The sequence below is a fragment of the Lagopus leucura genome, unplaced genomic scaffold (genome assembly GCF_019238085.1).
Source record: "Lagopus leucura isolate 7727_CA_CO unplaced genomic scaffold, USGS_WTPT01 Super-Scaffold_806, whole genome shotgun sequence".
Classification (NCBI taxonomy): Eukaryota; Metazoa; Chordata; class Aves; order Galliformes; family Phasianidae; genus Lagopus; species Lagopus leucura.
The window spans coordinates 5252617-5260764 of record NW_024962260.1 but is presented as its reverse complement, the minus strand read 5'-3'; positions in this window follow the sequence as shown (position 1 = coordinate 5260764).

The window sequence follows — 8148 nt, the reverse complement described above, 5'->3', positions numbered from 1 at the left end:
AGCATCTCCTCAAGGCACGTTTCGCTCCCCGCAGTCGCCCATGGCTGCAGCAGTTTCCCCCTCTCCCTGCATCTCACTGAAGCTCAGCACCGTGCCGAGCACTGCAGGCACTGCTGTCTTTCATTTCAGTGGTGGCTGCATTTCAGGAAGCTAATGAAGTGATGATTTGCCTTAATTGGCCCCTCGGATCTGCCGATCGCTCCTCGGGCTCTCAGGTTGAGCAGAGAGCTGGTGCCTGCTGTTACTGGCAGGGCAGAAGGGCTGTGCCTCGTAGCAGGGAGGGTTTGGTGTGTGAGCAGCACCGGGTGCCATGGTACCCACTGCCATGGGGTGCCCCTGAGTGTGCCAGTGGCAGATGTGCAGCATGTCCTGGCACCACAGCCTTCTCCATCTCAATCATAAGCTCTTAAAAAGGGACAGATATCCAAAACATTCCAGACATTCTGAACATCCTCCCTGAGAAGCCATCGCCTGCATGGGACATGCCCTGGGTCACGGGGCAATGGCAGGAAAGGATGGAACCAGAGTCACAGGGGGCTGATTTGGGGTGGGACATGTGTGTTATTGCTATAGGAATAAATATTTTGCAGGAGAGTCAGGTCCACAGCTGATGGCCTGACGTGGGCTGGGCTCCAGTTGGGTGGTGAGCAGGGAGAAACCAGCTGAGGCAGCACAGTGAGAGGGGATCTCAGCAGTTTGCATCTTCTTTGGGTGATTTGGGCAGCACTGCTGGGGACGCAGCAGAACGATGTGAGCAGCAAAGCGCTGGGCTGGGTTTCCTGCTCTGCTGGTGTTGTGTTCACAGCCAGAGCTCATCATGGAAAGTGAGATTCAGGAGGAATCCGGGGCTGGTGGGGGAGCGGCGGAGCCCTGGCGGCGGGGGAGCAGCTGGAGCTCAGCCGAAGCCACAGCTGCGGGGAGTTGAGTTACTCAGCTTCCAAATCCACATTTTTCTGCGGTTCCCTCATTTGAATGTGGAATAATGCAGGAATTGTGAGCGGGGCTGGGCGGGAGCACCCAGCCTGCAGCTGGTGCATGGGGCTGCCCATGGGGCACCGACCTGAGCCCACCACAACGTCCCCCAATTACGCAAGGGGAAGCACCAAAAGGTGCGATAAAGGCTGCTGATGTGCACGTAGTCCTTGTACAGATCCTGCTTGGGATTATGCTCCCTCTTTGCATTGTGCTGTGCCCAAAGGACCCAGCCTGCACCCAGCAGCCTGCAGCGCACCCTCCCCCGGTGCAACCCAGTCAAGGGAGATCCAGCCCTACTGGCATTCCTCAGATGCCTGCAAGGGTTCGGGTTGGCCAAAAGGGAGCCCTGGCAGGGAAGGCAGCACACACAAATACTTCTCATTCCAGATGCTAACCCAGCCGGGTTTCTTTTAAGCATTCCACACCTGTTTTCCTCCCTCTCCCTTCTTAGAGCTCCACGGAGGTCCTGGGTTCTGCTCGGTGACATGGAGCAGCAGGCACATCCCTGGGGAGCATCCTCTGTGCCATTAGCAGCTGGCTCAGGGCTCTGTGGGGTTTTCTGCTGCCTCCTGGTGTCCCAATCTCTCCTTGTTTCACAGCACTTTCACTCCCCCAGTCTGTGCATGTTACTCCCAAAGCCTGCATTGATGGGTAGGTAGTTGCACTGGATCATCATCTTAGAGGTCTTTCCCATCCTATAATTCTACTGACTGCATTTCTCAGGTATTTGTGCTTTACTCCATGCTGCAGCCAATAAATGCACTCACTAATTGGTGGTAAGTAACGAGGTGAGCCTGGCCCAACCCATGGGCAAGGCAGCAGAGCTTTATCTTTTGGATACACATACAGCTTCAGTGTCCTCACCAGGCACAGAGACATGGGGAAGGTCTGGTCCCACCGCAGAGCGAGCGCTGTGTCTCCAAAATTAAACACAGTTGCCATAGAAATATTAGTTGGGAACAAAATCTTCGAGATGACACTTCAGCAGAAGATGGAGCGTTAGGGAGAGATGAGGACAGGGATGAAAATAGAACAGTTAAAAGGGAAAGCCTTCAAAGGAAGCACAGTGTAGGTGAGCACAGAACGCACCGCAGTGGGTCAGTGTGTTGGTAGTGGTGGAATTGTAGGGCCTTGTGGGGAGGTGTGAGCTGCAGGACTGAGGGCAGCTGCAGGATGGATCTGAGATGGAGCGTGCAGCAGAATCAGGAGGATTTAGATTGGATACAAGGTAGAAGTTTTCTTTGCTAAGGGTGATGAGGCACTGCACAGGGTGCACAGAGAGGTGGTGGTGCCCCATCCCTGCAGACAGCCATGGTCAGGGGATGGGGCTGTGAGCGCTGATGGAGCTGTGGATGTCCCTGTGCACTGCAGGAGTTGGACCAGATGGCCTTTAGAGGTTTTCCTTCCAACTTGAGCGCTTCTTTTGCTCATGCTTGTTGGGAAGTGCCAACATACAACCCAAAAGCCAAAGAGGTGTCACGTTCTCCATTTTCTGCCTTCAGGTTGAGGCTGGAAGGAGGCTTCCAGCACTGGATCTGTGCCTCTGCCCCAAAGGAACATTTGTATGGAGTGTGGGGAGGGAGGTAGAGAGGTGTCGGAGTGATGCAGAAGTCCTGCTGAAACTGAGGTGGGAATGGGGCTGAGGATAGAGATGGGAATGGGTGCTGGGGTGAGAAAGGGAATAGGGATGAAGACGGAATACTGACAGAAATGGGGTGAGAATGGAGATGGGGATAGGGATGATGAAAACGGGGATGGGGATGGAGACAGCGGCGGGGATGGGCATTGGGCAGGCAGCCCAGGGGAAGCAAGGGGCCACGACCTGGCAGAGCAGCGCCTGCCTGGCGCACCCACCTCCTGCGATCTTCCCACTTAAGAGGCAGAGGATTACCACGAAGTCGTAGTTTTCCCATGAACCACCTCCCACTGTGTTACGCTCTGAAGTTAATTGCAAATGAGGAGATGGAAATAGCTTATTTTGACTTTCCTTAAACAGTGCTTCATTGATTTTTCTTTGCCTTATTTTTTTTTTCTGTCTCGAGAGGCAGGCCCATATCTATTGGAAAATAGCAATTATTTCTGTAATTCCCTAGAATTAGTGGAATTAGTTGAATGGGGGAAATCTGAAGCAAAATTCTGGTTAGGAACACACTGAGGTTGGAGGCGCGACGCGGTGCTGCATCACAGCCAAACACAGAAGCAGCATTTTTAATAACCTGCAGGTTTAACTCAATGATGAGAGCATAATTAACTTGCTGAGATGAAACACAGGATAAACCTTTGATTTCTTTTTCTCGAAGGATGCTGCAGATAGATCCCGAACTTCGTGTTCAATTACTTAAAAGAGAAAAAAAATTAGCAGCTTTCTGATGAGAAAAGCACACTGCCTCCTTCATAAGGAGAGATTTATGAAGGACAGCGGAGGAGCCTACCTCGGGGCTCAGTCACTGCTGGCTTTTTTCAGGGGGTGATTCAATTACTTTAAGACACATCGCCTAAAAGAACAGAGCGGGCTCTGTTCCTCGGCAAATTAATCAAGTTCCTTGGGTGGTTTCTCCGGGTTAGTAATTCTGTTGAGGCGGCCTTCTGTTCCCTGCCTCGTCCCTGCAGAGAAGGCAGCAGGGAGAAATGGCTGTTTGTGCCCCTGGTCTCAGTGCAGAGCACCGGGGGGAGCGCTGCTCCAAAACCCGCCCGCTCGGAGCGGCTGTGAAAGCAGCAACTGGTTGGGAGAGCTGTGAAAGCAACGTGTGAAGGGTAATATTTTCACTGCGCCAAAAGGCCGTTTGGGTTTGTTGTCATCCGTGAAGGGCTGTGGATTTGATTCGTAATTACCGTGAGTGATGTTTGCTGGAGAGCGCGAGCGGATCCTGGAAATGTCACCGATTTTTAACACCTTTTTTTTTTTTCCTTTTTTTTCTGCTCTTGAATATTCATAGCTCCGCTGTGCGGTGCAGGCAGACGGGGAGCAGCGCAGGCGGTGATGTGGGCAGTGCCACAACCTGATCCTGGGGCGATGGTCCCTATTGCACCGTGTTGAGTGAATCCCCACCCCCTTATCCTAGCGACCAGCTCTGCGTAACAAGGTCAGGATCTGAAGGTGAAGCAGGCTTCTGTGTCCTGTGCAGCTCCCAGCAGGAAGATGGCATAAGGCAGCACTTGGGTGCCACCCTGCCCCATGCCAGGTCTTGGAGCTGTTTTGCTTTTTGGGAACATGCATGGAAACACAGCTGTTGCTCCATTAGCCCTAAAGAGGCAGCTTCATCAGGGATAGCTGACAGCACCTCATTGCCTATCTCAGCACTCAGCTCCAGCACTGCCTCTCTCCCAGCCCTCTCTGCACTCTAGGACTGTTCCCCCCATCGCTCAAGGCTGGGATGTGGCTGCAGGGGGATTTGTTGCTGGAGCAATGCTGCGCTCGTGCTTAGGAAAGTAGGGCATCTGCTTGGCAGCTCTAGAAATAATGGGAGATTGGTTTAATTATTCTACAGAAACACTCAGATTGTGCAGATGCTGAGCGTAGGTTTAATATAATTAAGACAACTCACGTCTATAAACATGTCTGGGACAGCCGGCGGTGGCAGAGCAGTGCTCCCCCTCCAGCCACAAGCTGGAGCTCCCAGTGCAGCACCATGGGACGTGGCTGTGCCAGATCAGTTTGGCACTCTGGCTGAACCCGATGTCTTCCCCATTGCAAGGTGAACACACCCCAGGCACAGCACCACCCACCCATCCCACCCCACAGCCACCCGGGCTGTGCTGTTACCCATCCCTACCCCAGCTTCACCCCCAGGTAGGTGGGAGACCCACACATGGCTGCAGAGTAATTAGAGCGAAGGCACACACACAGCAGTGCTGATTTCTGCATTAGCATGATAATGAATGTTCTCACTAGAACCTTGTAATTATGTTTCCTCTTTTTTTTTTTTCCCCCTCCCCCTGAAAGTATAATTAATTATGAATAGAGCCAGAATTTGACACTAACGCATATATTTTTTTTTTTTTAAATCCCTTTTGGCTCCATTTGTGCCCTATTAAAAATTTATGAAGGAAACCAGAGGTAAAGCCATTTTCCCATGCAGTCGCTCCTATAAATTCAATGGGAATCACATTAAAAATAATACTAACTGGAAAAGGCAGGAGGGCACTTTGCAGATGGTTTCTGCCCTCTTCATAGGACATTCTCCTGGACAGGACGTGGGGTTTCCCATTCGAAATAAGAGAGAATCCAGCTTGGGAGAAGGCAGCAGGTGAAGGGATGCAGCAGGGCGTAGGCCAGGCACTACAGCCTGGTGGTGGCACAGCCACTGTGTGGGTTCACTGTGGGCTAGGAGATGCTGGCCCTGCAGCTGCTATCCCTGGAGGTGCCACCCCCATAGGTGACACTCCTGCAGGTGCCATCCCGGGGGGGTTTGGGGTGATGGGGTGACAGCATCCCACACACAGAGCAGAGCCCCCCAGCCCTCCTCCTCTGCCGGCTGCCATTCACGCAGCCTTCCCTTGCTGTAGGTGGGAACTGTTTTTCTTCCTAAATTGCATTTATTCTAACAAATGTCTCATGCAAACACAATTGCAGGTTTGCTGGAGGGAGATGCTATTTGCAGGCAGCCTGGCCCAGAGGTAGATTTATTCTCCTTCCTTCCATTCATTTGAAGCTAAAGTAATAGCTCTAACTACATCTGACTTCTAATAAGCGCGTTACTGGGAACAAACCTGAGTTCTGCATGTATTTCCCTCTTTGTCAGCTCTATCCAGGCACTTTTTCTCCCTCTCTTTTTACAATAACAGAATCAGAGCCTTGTCAGCTGGAAGTTTATATGCCCTACTTATAGCACTGCTGTGCTCGTGTCCTGGCATACGGAGCTCCTCACCCTCCGCTCACGGAGTGGAGCTGTGTGTGCACCCTGGTTCAACTGCCTGAAGCACGCTCTGTGCTGTGAGCTTTGCTGCTTAGCAGCAGCTCCTTGAACTCGGGGTTGCTGCAGAACGGGCATTCTGCTGGGCAGTGCCTGCAGGTTTGCTCCTCGCACCAATCAGTTGATGTCCATTGGTTCCGACTTGAGGGCCGGGCACCAAACCTGGCTGCAATTTGGCATCCACCTAATGGTTTAATTAATGAGCTGTGTTAATTACGGGCTCAGTGCCCCTACAGCAGAGCGGTGGTACAGTGCAGGGCACACGGCTCTGCCACTGCTGCCTTTCCCATGTGGATTTCTGCTTGCTGAAGTCGGCTCTTCTGTTAAATATAGCTGATGAGCTGTTCCTGAATTGCACCTAATTACGGCTCCTCTTCAGCGCTTCCTGCCAGCTCGCAGCACCAGGAGAAGGGAGACTCGAGCTCCTCCACTATCCCACAGCTTGTGCTCGGAAGGAAGGAGAAGAGAAGTGGTATTCTCTGAGAAGAGAGGGGGAAATAATCCTAGTGAGGCTCCTGCTGAGCTCTGCCTGTGGAGATGTCAGAAGTCAGGTGCGCAGCATGGAGCAGGGCTGCAATGGTCACCGTGTGGAGCATCTGCAGCTCCGCAATGGTTCTGCCTCACTTCCACAGCTCGTCCATAGGACCTTTGGTGAAGGTGTTTTGCACCTCTGTCCCCAAGTGGGGCTCTTGCTGGAGCTGAAGCACTTTTTTCCCAGCTGTGGTAACTCTGGGCCACTGCCCTGTGTGGGTGTGCACTGGGCATTGCCTGCCTGGTTCTGCTCAGATACCAGAGCTCTTCCCTGGAGGAGGAGGGGTAGAGCCAGCACGACCGAAAATATGCAGATCTGCTCTCTGGTTAGAAGTGGCCTGGCTACCAGTTTCAGTCTCAGGCACTTGGCTTTGCTGTGGGAAGCCCTCATCATTTTCTGCTGTTTTACTCATAGCCAGAAATATGATGAAACCAGAACTGAATGTGTTTTTTCTTTCCGTTTCATTACAGTAAGCATCATAAATTATTCAGCCATGAGACTCAACCACATTTCTTACTTTAAAGGAGCTTCCTTTTGTCTCCAGACGCCGGACCTGGGGCAGGGCAGGGCCCTGCTGGTGGTCTGGAGGTGGCTGGTGTGCCCCTGGCCCCTGCCTGGTGCAGGGATGGCACTGCCAGCCGTACCCACTGCCCCTGCAGTGCTGGGGCCATATCCCAGGGTAAGGTGGGGGATGGACCCAGGTTTGGGGCCACCAATGTGGTGCCAGCTCCTCCAGCACCACATGTCCTAGGACAATGTCAGCTTAATCAGCGCACTCCTCGTTAGCAGGGCCCTATAATTAGAAGCAGCAGCCAGCCATCTGCTTTTATCTCGTCACATCGCACAGTGCATCCCTGCTGCCCTTTATGACCGGCCATCGCTTTAGATCAACATTTTCACTCCGACCCCCCCCAGCCATGTCTTATCCCACTTTGTTATTGCTAATCACTGACACCAGCGATGCTCTGGCACGAAGGGCAGCAGGCAGAGCTGAAAGCAATCCCATGTCTGACACCCTACTGCCTGTTTTCCTCCATTCTTCCTTGTTGTCCCTAAGATGTGATGTTTTTGAGGTCCCAGCATTGTCACGGACCTTAGAGGAGCATGGAGAAAATGGAGCTGCGTTTCCATCTTATGAGGTTCCTCAACTTGTAAAATGCTTTCTCACGTTTCTCCTGACATCCCACCCTGCTGAGGACTGCACAGTGTGCCTTCAGCCCGCGCTGGTGGCCAGAGACAGGCAGGGTGGGGGGCACAGGACCTTGTGATGGAGCTTCGGCGACAGCACCCAAAGAAAAGCATAAGGCACATAAATGGATTAACAGCCACGGTTTATTAGCGCTCCTTAATTCACTCCACGGGGCTGAGGGAAAAGTTATTAGCAGATGTATGGCCAGTAATAAGCTAATTATAACCCTGTCAGATCAGAGATTTGAAGAGGTGGGGAATTTTGCGTGCACGATAACCGCAATTGGGCACTGAAGCTTAGGAATTGATACCAATGTCACCACACAGAGGTGATCCCCTGCTGGGGTCCTCGCTGTGCAGGATGCCCCGAGCTGCTCACCCTCCTGCCCACCCCACGGCCCTGCAGACCCCACCGTGCCCACCTGCCCGCCGTCCCCACACAACACTTAGCAGTGGCAGCATTCACCCGAGCAGGGCAGCCCCCAGGTGGGACCTGGGGTTTGTTTGGGATCCGTGGGTCACACGTTCGTGGGGAGCCTC